This window comes from Delphinapterus leucas, chromosome 7 (assembly GCF_059928025.1).
Source record: "Delphinapterus leucas isolate spDelLeu-1000000601 "Yukka" chromosome 7, BTC_Dleu_Yukka2, whole genome shotgun sequence".
NCBI lineage: Eukaryota > Metazoa > Chordata > Mammalia > Artiodactyla > Monodontidae > Delphinapterus > Delphinapterus leucas.
In genome coordinates this window covers 1,041,741-1,048,024 of record NC_143135.1, presented here as the reverse complement: position 1 = coordinate 1,048,024, position 6,284 = coordinate 1,041,741, and positions in this window count along the sequence as shown.

Sequence of the window (6,284 nt, the reverse complement as noted above, 5' to 3'; positions counted from 1 at the left end):
CTCCGCCGATTCACCTCTGCTGTCGTCACCACGCTGCAGGGAGCCGCGGTCCTGGTCACTGCCCCCTGGCCTCCTGGCCTCCGCTGGACCTTCTGTGGCCTCAGACCGAGATGCCCTGCACTCTCCCCTCCCAAGCCTGGGCCCGACCTGGACGTTCCCCAGAGGCGGCCTGTGTTCCCCGATGGGCACGGAGGTGACCGCCATAGTTCGGGCCACCCCTGGCATTCGGGCGCCTGGATGTGGCGTAGGACGGCCTGCTCTCCACGGCACTGCAGCCTGGGTTCTGAGGGATGTGGAGCGCTGGACGCCCCTCGGTTTCATTCACACTTTGCCGACTCTGCTGCTGCTGCTTTAGTTACGACCTTGACACAGTCTCACGGTTCCGACCACTCGGGTTTGCACTTGCCCCTTTTTACGCTGCTGAAGGGTGGCTCTTACCAATTTGCAAAGCCCTTTGCTTTGTACGCGAAATGAATTCTTTGCCATGTGCATCGAAAACACGTTCCCCTAAGGGGCACATCTCTTTATCAGGCCTTCGGGGCCACGAGCAGTCACACCCTCCCAGCAGTGTCGCCTCCTCCTCCTTCCTGCTCCCCGTGGGCAGTGAGCCCGCTGGCGGCCGGGAGATGACCTGTGCCCCCCAGACACGGGAGCAGCAGCAGGCGGGGCTGGACGAGGGGCGGGGGACCAGGCCCGGTGGAACCCCTGAGCCCTGAGCCTGGGGGCCCGAAGCTCCTTGGCTCAGGGAAGGACAGAGCTCCCGCAGGCGGGCCCGCTGAGCCCCGGCTCCCACCCGGGAAGGGCTGCGGGCTCCTGGGGGCTCTCCCCAGCTGCCTTTGATCCAGAGCTCGAGCCCTGTGATTGCAGGTCAGGAGCCGAGCACAGAGAACAGGCCCCGGGCAGCAGGAAGAGCGCCACCGGCATCTGTAATTCAGAGCCGTGGCCCAGAACGGCTCTCCACAGCCTCCAGGATGGGAACCGGGCCTGGCACTGACCCCTCCACCCCGACTCCAGGCAGAAACAGAAGGGGAGCCAGCCTGAGTGAGAAGCAGGCTTCTGCCTGGCGAGGCCCCCAGACAAGGTGCACAGGCCTCGAGGAGCCGCAGCAACGGCGGCCAGGCCACTTCCCGGGGGCACAAGTCCCTAATGCCCAGGACAGATGGCCCAGAAACGCCCCACAGATGAGCCTCACACCCGTGCACACACACCCCTACACGCGTGTCCTCAGGAGGCCGGGGTCAGGGGCACGTGGGGAATAAAGGGAAGTGAGCTTCAACTCAAAAGGGACCTGGACAGGGATGCAGGCGACCCTCCGGAAGTGGAAAACTAAGTGGCCTCTACCACTACCCCCATCACTGACCACCACAGCAGCCAGTCTGCTGACAGAGTGTTGGGGCCATGTGACATCGGAGACCTCACTTCACAGATGAGAAACTCCATCACCAGCTGGTGCACAGAAAGGCCAGGAGGACAAAGGACCCAGTGGACAAGGTGCCCTGGACGAGCCCCATGCCATCAGGGCGTGAGCCTGCCAAACCCTCACAGCTGCTAGCGGGCCTGTGGGCTGGGCCCCCGGCCAGGACACGTGGCTGGGGTGCAGGGGGCTGCCCTGGGCCGCGTCCTAGAACTCTGGTGGCTATCTCCCTGCCTTCACCTTCCTCCGCTTGCTGCCTCTTTCCCTGAAAGTCCTCTGCCCACAGACTCCTACACACCCCTCAAAGCCCAGCATGGAGGTGCCCCTCCTGGGTGAAGCTTCCAGGCCGCCCTGGCTGTGCTGGTCTCCTGCAGCCCCGGGGTCCTCTGGGGTGGGATGTTTGGGTTCCAAGGAGTCCTGCCACTTCCCTGGAGGCGGGGAGCAGAGTGCACCCTCGGGAGGGCCTGCTAGGGAAGCCCAAGACTGCCCTAATTACCCCACCCTCCAACAGCTCTGGCTCATTTTCCAATTGTGATTTCACCTCTAATTATTGCCTTTGCAGCAAATACGGCACATGTCAAGTGAAGGCAAGTACAGAGCGTCACAGATAATTGCGGGAGGAACAGAGGCAATCCCGCCCGGCGGGTGCTTGAGGGTGCTGCGCTGTCTGCAGGAAGGGGCTCCTCAAGGGCGTCCTGAGGACCCCAGGCCCACCCACGAGCTCCCCACCACACCCCAGGCTCAGGCACAAGGACGCATGTGCACGAACACGGGCCCCCACCTCCCGGGGCTCCTGAGCACGGCTGGGAGAGTCAAGGGGATCCAGGAACCGCCAACTGAGAGCAGACCCCGCCCCAGGACGCCCAAGTGTGCGGGACCTCCCCGCACCTGGGCCAAGGGCACGGGGCAGCAGGACGGCCCTCTCGAGCACCCCGGCCCCTCCACTCATCTACTATGGCTCGAGGGCCAAGAGGCGGCCACAGTGCTGGGGGCAGGGAGCTCTCCAGGCCTGGCTCAGCGCCCTCTGCAGCCCCCGCTGGCCCCTGGTTAGCCGTCAAACCCAGGGCACCAGTCTGGTCGGAGGAAGGAGGCCAGGGCCCCGGGCGGCCCGGGAGTGGTGAGGAGCAGAAGGTGCAGCCCGCGGGGTTCTCAGACCTGCAGGGGTCCAGCATGGGAGGTGGCTGGACGAGCCTGTGGGGTCAGAGGTCAGGCAGGGGTGGTCCTGAGCAGACGCCTCACCCTACGGCTCTCTGGTCATCCTTGGCCTCCCTTTTCTTCTTGGTCAGGTACCTTCAGGGAAAAACCCTGCTGGAGAGCCCTGCACCCAGGGGGCTGCCAGCTCGTAGGAGTGAACAGAGCACGAGGGACCACCGCCCAGTGGGGAGCCCCCAGAGGGGGGCCCAGACTCCACTGCCCAGAGACTGCCGTTGGGGCTGGACAGGGGTCCAGGCCAGGTGACACTGCTGCAGCTGTGGGGGGTGGGGTGGCGGGGAAGAGGACCCTCTGCACCCCAGGCTTAGCCCTGTAGCCCAACAGGGCAGTCAACACTGGGGGTGTCAGCGGGGCCGCCTGAGGACTCCCCTCCTTACAGACACAGGGGGGTCACTCCCTCTAACTGCACGCCAGCCTCCAGCACTGTTTCCACCCCCAAGTAATGAGCCTCTGTGGGTGCCCAGGCCCACCTGGGAGGGGAAGGCCCTGGTTTGGTGCGGGCGGCATCAGGCTCCCCTCTCGACCTCTCAGGGTGGTCCGGCCAAGGCCTGCTGCCCCATCCCTGCAGCCCCCATCCCAGCAGCCCCAGCCCTGCAGCCCCCAGCCCAGCAGCCCCAACCCTGCAGCCCCCAGCCCTGCAGCACCAGCCCTGCAGCCCCCAGCCCTGCAGCACCAGCCCGACAGCCCCCAGCCCCACTGCCCCAGCCCCGCAGGCCCCAGCCCCGCTGCCCCAGCCCCGCAGGCCCCAGCCCTGCAGCCCCCAGCCCTGCAGCCCCAGCCCAACAGCCCCCAGCTCCACTGCCCCAGCCCTGCTGCCCCAGCCCTGCAGTCCCTGTGGGCAGACAGTGCGGCTCCCAGGGGCCTGCCCCTCCGCCCTTCATCCTGAGCTCAGAGCCGCCCCAGGCCCTCGGCTGTCCCTGTCCGTCTCCTCTCCAGGTGCCAGGCCACTGCACGGCCTCCCTCAGGGCATGCTTGGAGCACCCCTTGGAGGGCCCTTCTCCCCGCCCCGGGGCCCCTCGCTCCTCTGCCTGTGGTCATCAGGTCCTGAGACCCCAGCTGGCCCCACCCCACCCCTTGGGGGCCCAGTGAGCATCCTGCACCCATGGCTTTCCTGGCCACCCCCAAGTGGCAGCTGCAGGGGGATCAGGACCAGAGGGAGGTCCCACTTCTGTCAGTAACATTCCTCTGTCAGGTTCCATCTCTGATTACCATCCCCCCACCCACCCACCCAGCCCACAGGTGCTGCCCACCTCATCTGAACCCCCGATGGCGATGGGGGCACCGTGGCTCAGTCTGTCAGCCCCCCACCACACGGCACTATGATCACCCTTCCGGAGGGGCAGCGTCTCATGGGTGGGAGCCTCCCTCCCAGGATTGGGGTGCCTTTCCTACACCTATGGCCCCTGAAGATGGCCTGCGGGTTCCCATCACCCAGGGCCTTCCCAGCACCCTCTTTAACAGGCCCGGAGGGAGGTTCTCGGGGCCTGGGGGCACGCTCAGCCGTTGTCTGTGGCAGGAGAGCTTCGTGACCTTCTCCCCCGCGGATGACGTGTGTTTCACACACCGCGTGACAACACAGCAGTGTGACCTCGAGCCTACCCTGGCTTGAGCTCCACGCTGCCAGCCAGCGCTCACCGGCCGTGTCCTCTGCACACCCACCACGTGCCAGCCTGGGAGTCCTCTGCACACAGGAACCAGGGCACGAGAGGGGTGCGCGCAAGCTAGCGCACACACACGTACGTGGGTCCCGTGCGTGGTTGCCGCCACCCGCGCCTCCACACCGCCGACTGGCCGTGTGACCTCAGTGACACAAATCCCACGGGCTCTGCACAGCGGCTGGGTCTGCCCCGGGCCCTGCTGGCAGAGTCCTGCAAAGTGACACATGCAGGGCGCATGCGGCTCCCACACAGACGGGAAAGCAAAGAGAGTAAAGACTGGTTTTGCCATTTCTCGTTTAAATCACCAGGTCTAAATCATGCTGCCACCGTGAGCACCATCCCTGGGGCATGGAGCCAGCTAAAGGAAGAGAGAAGGCCCCTCCACCCCCTGGGCCGGGCTGTCCCCTGCGTGGGCCCCTTCCTCGGTGGCGTCAGCTCTGCAGGGCCCTGGAGTTTTTGCCTAAAAGGCCCTTCTCCCCGCCGCCCCGCCGTCTCCATACTGCCAGACGCACCGAGCCGCAGCTTCACGGGTTCCGGGGTCCCTCCTGCTTGGCACCCTGCCCTGTCTCTCCTGCCTGCCCAACCCCACGGGGGAGTCCCCTGCCTCAGGGGCCAACCCCGAGACCCCCTCCTGTGGCTTCTGCCTCGCACCCCCCAGAAAAGGGCGAAGGTTCAGATAAAGGGTGGGGGTCAGCCTGTCTCCCCGGAAGCGGGCCCCCAGGCTCTGGCGGAGGGGGAGGGGCGCCAGTCCGGAGTCGGCACGTTTCTCTGTTACTTCCGCGGGAGCCAGCGGGAGGCGGCCTGGACACCAGAGCCCGCTCTGCTGCAGCGCAGCGCCAGCTGCTGTCCGTGGTGCTGACAGAGCCGGGCCGCAGCCTCCGACGAGCCCAGGCCTTCGGGGGACAGGAAACAGACCCTGGGGGGAAGGGACGGGACACACCCGCTCCTGCGAAGCCCCCGTCCGTGTGCCCACACCGGTCTCCTCGCGCTGGGGACGCGGGCACGGGTGACCAGACGGGGTGGAGGGCAGGATGCGCCACAGCCCAGCTCGGGTCACCTGGCAGCTCCAGTCCCCCGTCAGGCTTCTGCTGAGCCCAGAGGAGGGCAGGGCAGCCTGCCTGGACCCCGCAGAGGCCCTCTGAGCACCCCGGGAGACAGCAGCATCCAGCCGCTAATGCTCACAGGACCACGGAGCACCACTAACGCCCGGGGCGGTGACCGGCCCTCCTCGCGCGTCACTCCCCACTGTGCCTCTGGACCACGTGGCCAGCTAATGTGGTGCCAGGGCCACAAGCACAGCTAACGGCGACCCACTTTCCACCTACTGTGGGGGCGTCGGGGGTTGCTGTTTTCCTGGGGTGGACAGGATGGAGCAGCCCTGTCACCCTCCCGCCCAGGCTTTCGTTGGACGATGGGGGAGGCGGCTCCACACCGGCTCTTGGGAAGAGTCAGCAAAGCTGGTCACCCTGCTGCCCGGCCCTGCTGCCCACGGCTGGCACCCGGGGAGCCTTAGAGAGCGGTCGGGGCGAGACGGGCTCGGCTGCCCTCACTGAGACGGGGCAAGAGAAGGAATGGGGCTGAGTCCCCAGCCTGGGAGGGGACACGTCTTCTGGCATCAGTGCAGTGGCGCCTGGCCTCCCGGTGCAGGTCCTTCCTGCCACCTAGGAACTGGCTGCTCCGCCCGCCTCGGTGGACTGCAGCCCGAGGACCCCCGGTGACTCGTGCCTCCTGGAAACCGGCCCCTGGGCAGTGTGGTCGCCCCCACGCTGCACCAGAGCTGGTCTGTGTGGCCAATGGAACGTGGCAGAACAGATGGCTTCCTGTCTCCAAGGTCAGATGCTAACAAGAGCACAGCTTCCTTTGGGGTCCCTGGGGTCTTGCTCGGGTGGAGACGGCTGCCTTGTATCTAGGCAGTGCCCCTTGGAGAAGGCCACATGGCCTCCAGGTGACAGCAGGGGCGGGGGGAGCCTCCAGTGCAGCCCACAGCTGGAACCTCGTGA